Raw genomic sequence first — 7521 nt, 5'->3', positions numbered from 1 at the left:
AAAAATTTTTATCCACTAACAAAATTGTGACACAACCAACTTGGTCAACAGATTAGAAAACCTATCATTCATTTGGTTTCTTTATTAGCATAGTGACCAAAATAATTAGATTGGCTGTATTACAGTCAATGTGGACAGCCATATTTAGATATAAACTTTCACCAGCCTCTCTATATGTTACAGGATACTAATAATGGAACACTTTCTGTCTCCATTTTGGCTTTTGGCTGCTATATGGAAATAATAAATACTGCATTCCGAAGAGAACAAAAATGTCCAAATTCATGCCTGAGAAACACTTAAATGACTGTCTTTATTGGAGATGCAATTTAGAGATTATGTGTGAGAAGAATTTCTTTGGACAGAGCTGGCAATGAGTCCTATCATTCCAAGGAAAGAGTGTGTAGGATGCCTGTCTTTCATCTTTAGCAAAAATAAATAAATAAATAAATAAATAAATAAATAAAATAAAAAGGCTTGATATGTTCCTGAGAGTCAGAGGAACACAATGGCCAAGTCTCTGACTCCCACATGAAAAACTTAAAAGCAGAGATGGGCTCCGGAGGTGGAAGCAAAGAACAGGTGGCTGTGTTGGGACTGGCTTACTGAAGCAGAAAATGGATGAGTGCTTCCCATGGACCAGCTAGTAGACCTGGTGCCATTTTAAATCCTACTGATAAGTCAGACTGAAGGGAAGCTGGGACCTCAACAAAGGGAGTCTGTGTAAAGTGGACCACTGAAGGGCCAGCTGCTGAGAAGGAACAGCCAGTTAGAGACATGCCCACTCCATATTACAAGAAGTACCATCAAATATTCCCAGTGAGGGCCCCAGAAGGACGCAGGCCCAGAGATGTAGTAGGCAGCTTATGACACAGTGCCAGACAAGTAAGAATGTTCCTGTTCTCTTACCTCTCGACTTCCCTCCACTCTTTAGACCAAGGTCTTGTCGGAACTGTGGATAGTGGAGGAGGGAGGGAAGTATGCCATGCTTTCTTTGCTTCCCTCACAAAGAAGGCCCCAGTTAGGGAAAACAAAGGTTTTAGCTTATAAACCCAGTTAGAGCTGCTTAATGTAACAAAGCCCTGACACTCTAAATTCCAAATTGGGAACTTAAAAGGACCATTGGGCTTTTCTTTCTCTAACAGTGAACAGAAACATCATGAGACTGCCTGAGTTTTTGTCCAGGATCATAGCTGGCATTTCCCGCATTGAATAAGTTGTAAAGCAACTGGGAGAAAAAAAAAATAAATGTGTTTTCTGGTTATGTCCCACAAGTTTGGGTTGCTAACATACTGTTTCCATGCAGAAGACATAAGTTCTGTACAGCTTGTTTGCAACTGAAGGGGCCTTAGAGAGCACCCAGTTTTCATTTTAAAGATGAGAATTCCAAAACTCAGAGGTATGGATTCAAGTGTCAAACATTTCCAGGTACTAAATGACCTTGGGCAAGAATCTTAGTTTCTTGAGCTTTGGTATCCTCATAAGCATAGCCAGAATATTTTAGAAAGAAAGAAGTGACGGGTGCGGTGCTCACGCCTGTAATCCCAGCCCTTTGGGAGGCCGAGGCGGGAGGATCACGAGGTCAAGAGTTCAAGACCAGCCTGGCTAACATGGTGAAACCCCGTCTCTACTAAAAATACCAAAAATTAGCTGGGTGTGGTGGCACGCGCCTGTAGTCCCAGCTACTCAGCAGGCTGAGGCAGAGAATTGCTTGAACCTGGGAGGCGGAGGTTGCAGTGAGCCGAGATTGTGTCACTACACTCCAGCCTGGGCAACAGAGCGAGACTCTGTCTCAAAAAAAAAAAAAAAAAAAAAAAGAAGTAACAGTAACAGTAACAATATATGTTTCCCAAGATGTTGATATCAAATGACACAATATGTGTAGAAGTGCTTTTATAATAGTGAAAAGATACACATGTATATTTTTTCATTATTGTTGGTGACTGACTCAGGGTTAGGATCAAGGTCTCCTGACTTTTAATCTGGTGTACTTTTCACTTTACCACACTATGTCTGTTTTGCATGTTTATGATATGTATCAACAAGGAGGTGAAACCATTTAAAAAATGGATACCTCAATGTAGCCATCCCATTTAATTAACAGTGTGTTGGATTGATCTAGTTTATCTGGGAAAATGGTTTTATATATATTTTCTGATATGATCCTGTAGCTTTAAAATAGTGATTTGCCTTCAGTTACCTTAAAATAAAACTAACATTAAAGCTTACCTCAATTACCAGAATGTATAGCTATTATAATTCTCGGGTAATGAACCATAACTGTTCTGACTCCAGAACATAACTTACTACATAAAGTCTGATATTCGAATTTTACTTGTATGGGTAATTTGACCTAGAAGTAGGATGAACATATTTTTTAAATCCATTTATGTGAATTTCCTAACTTTTGATACTGAATTTTATGTTTATATGTATATATATATAATATACATACATATATACATTAAATACCCACAAAATCCATATTCTAGTACCAGCATTCTATCACTGATCAACAACCACTTCTCCTGCTCACTGATCTGCTTTCTAACTATCCCTAGAGAAATTCCTAATTAATCCAAGAAGTAATTTTTTAAAATATGTATCTTTGAAAATTTTTCAAGAAATACCACATAACACATCTTTAAACCTGCCAGTTTCTTGGGATAAAAATGTAGAAACTACTAAAATAGAGCTTCAGTTCACCAGGATTCAAGGACTTTCCAAATCATATGATTATGAATTCCAATTTTTAAAAATAGCAACATATTTGCAGAGCAGAAGGCAAGTGAATTGATAAGAATATTAAAAGAAGGAGAAAACATTTCTCTACAACATTTCATCCCTTGTTAGAATCTGATACAGTAGAATAGTCATTATGGTAAAAAAAAAAAAAAAAATTACCAGTAAATGTCACAAAGACACAGTCTATTTCTAAATTGCCCCTGGCATTGGTTCTACCAAGCTGAGGAAGAAAATAGATATTTTTCATTAGATGTTAAAAAGCCTGAATTAAAATGTGTGCACCTGGTAGACCCACTATAAAGATAATTAAAAAGAGATATGTGTCTTTTGAAGCCCATTTTTGGAAGCAAATTTATATTCTCTTATTGAAAAGATTCAGAGGAACTTCCTTTTAATTGTGCTCTGGAAACCAAAAAGAAGCCACCAGGTTTTCTTCCACACAATATCAGAATGAATCAACAAGATGATTTTGCATAGAGATGACATATGGGACAGTAAAAATTAAACACGTTTCTGAGAGGAAATTTTAATCAGCAAAGAAACAAAGAAAGTGAAACAAAATCTGCCACCAAGTATTCAGGTAGGAAAAAGTAGTAAGTTTTTAAAGAAATAAAACTCCATGGCTTTCCAACCCACAAGACTTCTCTAGGGCTGACATGGCATGTGGTTTGACCACAGAATTACATTTGTGGGCCCTTTTTTCTATATTCAGTGCAGAAAATATTTCTCTGACTTCCAAAGTAAAGGGAAAAACTTGCACCCAGTTATATATGGGTATGTGTGTGGATAGAGATAGAAATAGAGATAGAGATGGATATGAAGATGGAGCTGGAGATAGAGATAGAAATAGAGATAGAGATATATACTTTTTCGTTGCAATGCCAATTTGTTTAAACTCCACGTAGTTCGGGGTTGTGTCTTGGTCATTTTTAGTACTCCTCAAATTTCATTCCCCCTCAGCCAGCACCTAACATGGTTCTTCTCCAATAAGCATTCTATAAGTATTTGCAGGATAAATGTCATATTGGATTATCTTGAACTACTGTGAGACAACTACTTATCAGAAGAGGACTTTGGCACACTGCTCAAGAGAGGCACTTGAAGCAGCAGATATGAAGTGTCAGTTTAAACAAGTGTTTCAGGGGTTCTAGTTTGAGAGCCCCAGTCATGAAGATCCAGCAGATTTAGATAAAGTACAGGTGTCTGGAGGGCTTTGAGTTGGCTTGTCAGGACTCCTCACATAAGACGACACGGTCGCCTGTAAAATAACCATCCCAAGGAAACAAAGCTGAGCTGGGCACTCAAGTTTCACCCAAGTCAAATGGCTCTGTGTGAAAGGAGAGGGCACGGTTTTGAGTATGTGCTAGGATCTGATTGGCAGGGAGTATATAACACAAAGGTTAAAATCCAGGGCTTTAGGCATGAATTTCAATTCTGCAAGAAGTGGCTCTGTGACATTGAGCAGATTCTTTAGCCTTTCTAAGCCTCAGTTTCTTTGGCTATAAAATTGGGTCATTACTATTGTGGAATCCCACAGAGTTGTGAGAAGTACAGAAGGGTGGCTTTTGGTTTCTGACGAGTTGACAAACCACCTCCTACAAAAGTAAGAAGAAACCATAGACTGAAGAAGTAAAATTAGGAAAAACTTAAGATGCCCTAAGGGGCCCAGGACAAGTCTGTCAAAAATAAGTGGGAAGTGAGACGGCAACTTCCTGGGGTGGAAGGCAGCAGCTGAAGCAATGAAAAGTAGGTTGAAGACATTTCTCTTGTCTTAAGCCACCAAGTTTATGGTAATTTGCTATGGTAGCAACAGGAAATTAATACACCTTATTTCTATAGAAATATGATATGGCTTTATGAATCCTCTCTTCTCACTTAATTAAATCATGGATATCCCAAAAACTAAAGCATAAACTTAAATCAAGTATTTCCTAGAATTTGCCAATTTAACGTTTAAAATTTTCTTTAGATAAGTGCATATAAAAACCAGCCTGGGATGATATTGTGCCAGTGTCAGTTTCCTGCTTAGATAATGTACTCTAGTTGTGCAAGTTGTCACCATCGGAGGATGGAAAGTGTACACAGGACTTTTCTTTACTGTTTTCAGAACTTCTTATGAGTCTATACATATTTCAAAATAAGAAGTTAAAATTTAAAAACAAAAAGTTGGTTGAGAGACAGCTTTCACATTCTCCGATTATTTCTTTTCTTCACATTACCTTGAGGCTATCATTGCCTGTCCCCCCACTAAAGAAATCCAGGCTGCTAAGGGTATGGGAGGGCGATATCCAGACAGCAAAGAAGTCCTTTTGCAGTGAACAGCTAATGAAAACCGGTGCAGGATGGAGAAGAGAAAAATAGTAACTCTACATGGAGAAACCTGGCAGACACATTCTTAACCAAGTGTTCAAGGTTAACATCACCAGTAATAAGTCACAATGATATTGGGTATCCCTGACATAACAGACTGAGAAGAGACATTTCTCTTTGTGGTACATATTCCAAAATCCCAAAACCCCATTCCAATTCTGAGAAAACAGAAAAATACAAATTGAGGAGCACACTACTAAATATCTGACCACTACTCTTCAGAACTGTCAAACTCATGAAAAACAAAGAAATCTGATAAACTCTTACAAAGGAGAGTATATGACAAATAAATGCAATGTGGCATCTTGGAATAAATAGCAGAACAGAGAAAAAAGACAATAGTGAATAAACTGGTGAAATAATAATAAACTCTGTGGTTTATTTACTAGTGTTAAACCAATGTTAATTTTTTAGATTTAACAAATGTACCATGGTTATGTAAGACGATAACATTAGGGGAAGCTGGGTGAAAGTGAAGGGTGTATGAGAACCATTTGTACTATCTTTGCAACTTCTCTGTAAATCTGAAATTATTTCAAATTAAAAAGTTTTTAAAAGCTGAAACAGGTACAGGTGACTCCACTACCCTTGACAGTCACTTCTCCACCCCCAGGCCCTAAAAAACTCTTGAATTTCTAGCAAAAGGAGTTGCCTGGTGGAGAAGTAGCATAAGGGGTTAAACAAAAGTGGTTTGTGAAATTCTCTTTCTAGCAATAATAGACTAAGTCATTTGGAGCCCACACTCCCACTGAGGACAACTGGAATACTGGGAAAGTATTTAAATATCTTCCTGAAGTCATCAGACAGCCACCAAGGAAATGAAGAATAAAAAGTCCAAGAGTCAAGAGAGAAGAAAAATTCAGAGAAATGAGCCTGGCAGCATTTGGGGCTTCATTTCTACTCAGGCCAATTTTCAATTCAAACAGTACGGCTGAAAGGCTGAGAAGTTAAGCAGAGATTTTCAAAGACCCTTGGGTGTTAGGAAGACAAAAATTGGAGTTCAAGGGCTGCCAAAAAAGGAGGATTCTGATAAACAGCGGAGTTTTTCAGTTGTGACAACAGAAGGCTATACTCTGAGTAAAGATTAACACCAGAAATAAGTCAACCCTCATAAATATAAAAGCCCAATTTTGAATAATCTCAATCCCAGATCCAACTGCCTGGCAGAAGCAAACATAAATTCCCTCTGGAACAAAATAACATTACCCAGAGCCATAAATTGTCTTATAATTTTTCGAATAAAATGACTAACCATTGATCAAAAATAGCCAGGTTTATGAGAAGACTAAGAATAAAAAACAAGACATAAAACATATTAGAAATAGACCCACAGGAAATGCAGATTATGAAGTTGCCAGACATGAACTTAAAAAACTATAATATGTCAATGTATTGAATGATAATACTGAGAATTTCAGCAGGGAACTTGAAAATATTTTCAGTGTAAATTCTAGTAGTAAAAAATGCAATACAAAAAATTTAAAACTAAATGGATGGACTTAACGGTATATTATAGAGAAGATAAAAAAAGTTACTGGAAGATAAATTAGGAGCAATTATCCAGGCTGAAACAAAGAGAGACTTAAGATTTGACAATATCTTTTAAAAGGTTAAAAACATTTGAGAAATGGTGAAAAGCTCTAAAATATACAAACTGGAATCCCTAAAGAGAAAAAATAGAATTTAAAAAATACCCAAAATTATACTGATTGATAATTTTTCAAAACTTATGAAAGGTATCAAGCATGATAATATTAAGAAATTAAGACCTAGGAACATCATAGTAAAAATTCTGAAGAACTAATGCGAGTAGAAAATTCTAAAATCAGAGGGATGTCAAAAACAAAGACAAAATTCCATGAGCTTTCAGAGAAAAATAATTGTTCATTGTCAAATGAATATAAGCCAGATTTACTTCAAATTGTTCAACAACCTTACTGGGTGCAAAAATATAACAGATTAATAATTTTTTCCATATTAAAGATAAAAACACATGAACCTAAAATTTTATTTAAGAACAAAAAATTAAATCTAGAGAGATGTTGCAAGAGATGTAGAAAGTATAGGTGATCAAATAACATAATTATGTAAAAATAAAGGGAAAAAAGAAATAAAGGAGACAAATTTGTCCACAACCAACAGTTAAAATTCTAAAGAATACCAACCCAGTTTATATGCATGTGGCTAAGAACATAAACAAAAAGACAAAGGTTCTCACATTTAACACACACACACACGCACATGCATATATTGTGTCAACAGGATGATTTCTATAAAAGGTGTATATACCTAAAACAAAAAAAAAGTGAAAAGTGTCAAAAATCAAAGGCTGGAAAAGATATACCAAGTAAATATAAAATGAAGAGAATGCTGAGATGGGAATTTTATTATCTAACAACAACAAAA

Source organism: Pongo pygmaeus, chromosome X, assembly GCF_028885625.2.
Source record: "Pongo pygmaeus isolate AG05252 chromosome X, NHGRI_mPonPyg2-v2.0_pri, whole genome shotgun sequence".
NCBI classification, from domain to species: domain Eukaryota; kingdom Metazoa; phylum Chordata; class Mammalia; order Primates; family Hominidae; genus Pongo; species Pongo pygmaeus.
The sequence above is the reverse complement of the archived record's forward strand: the minus strand, read 5'-3'. Positions refer to the sequence as shown.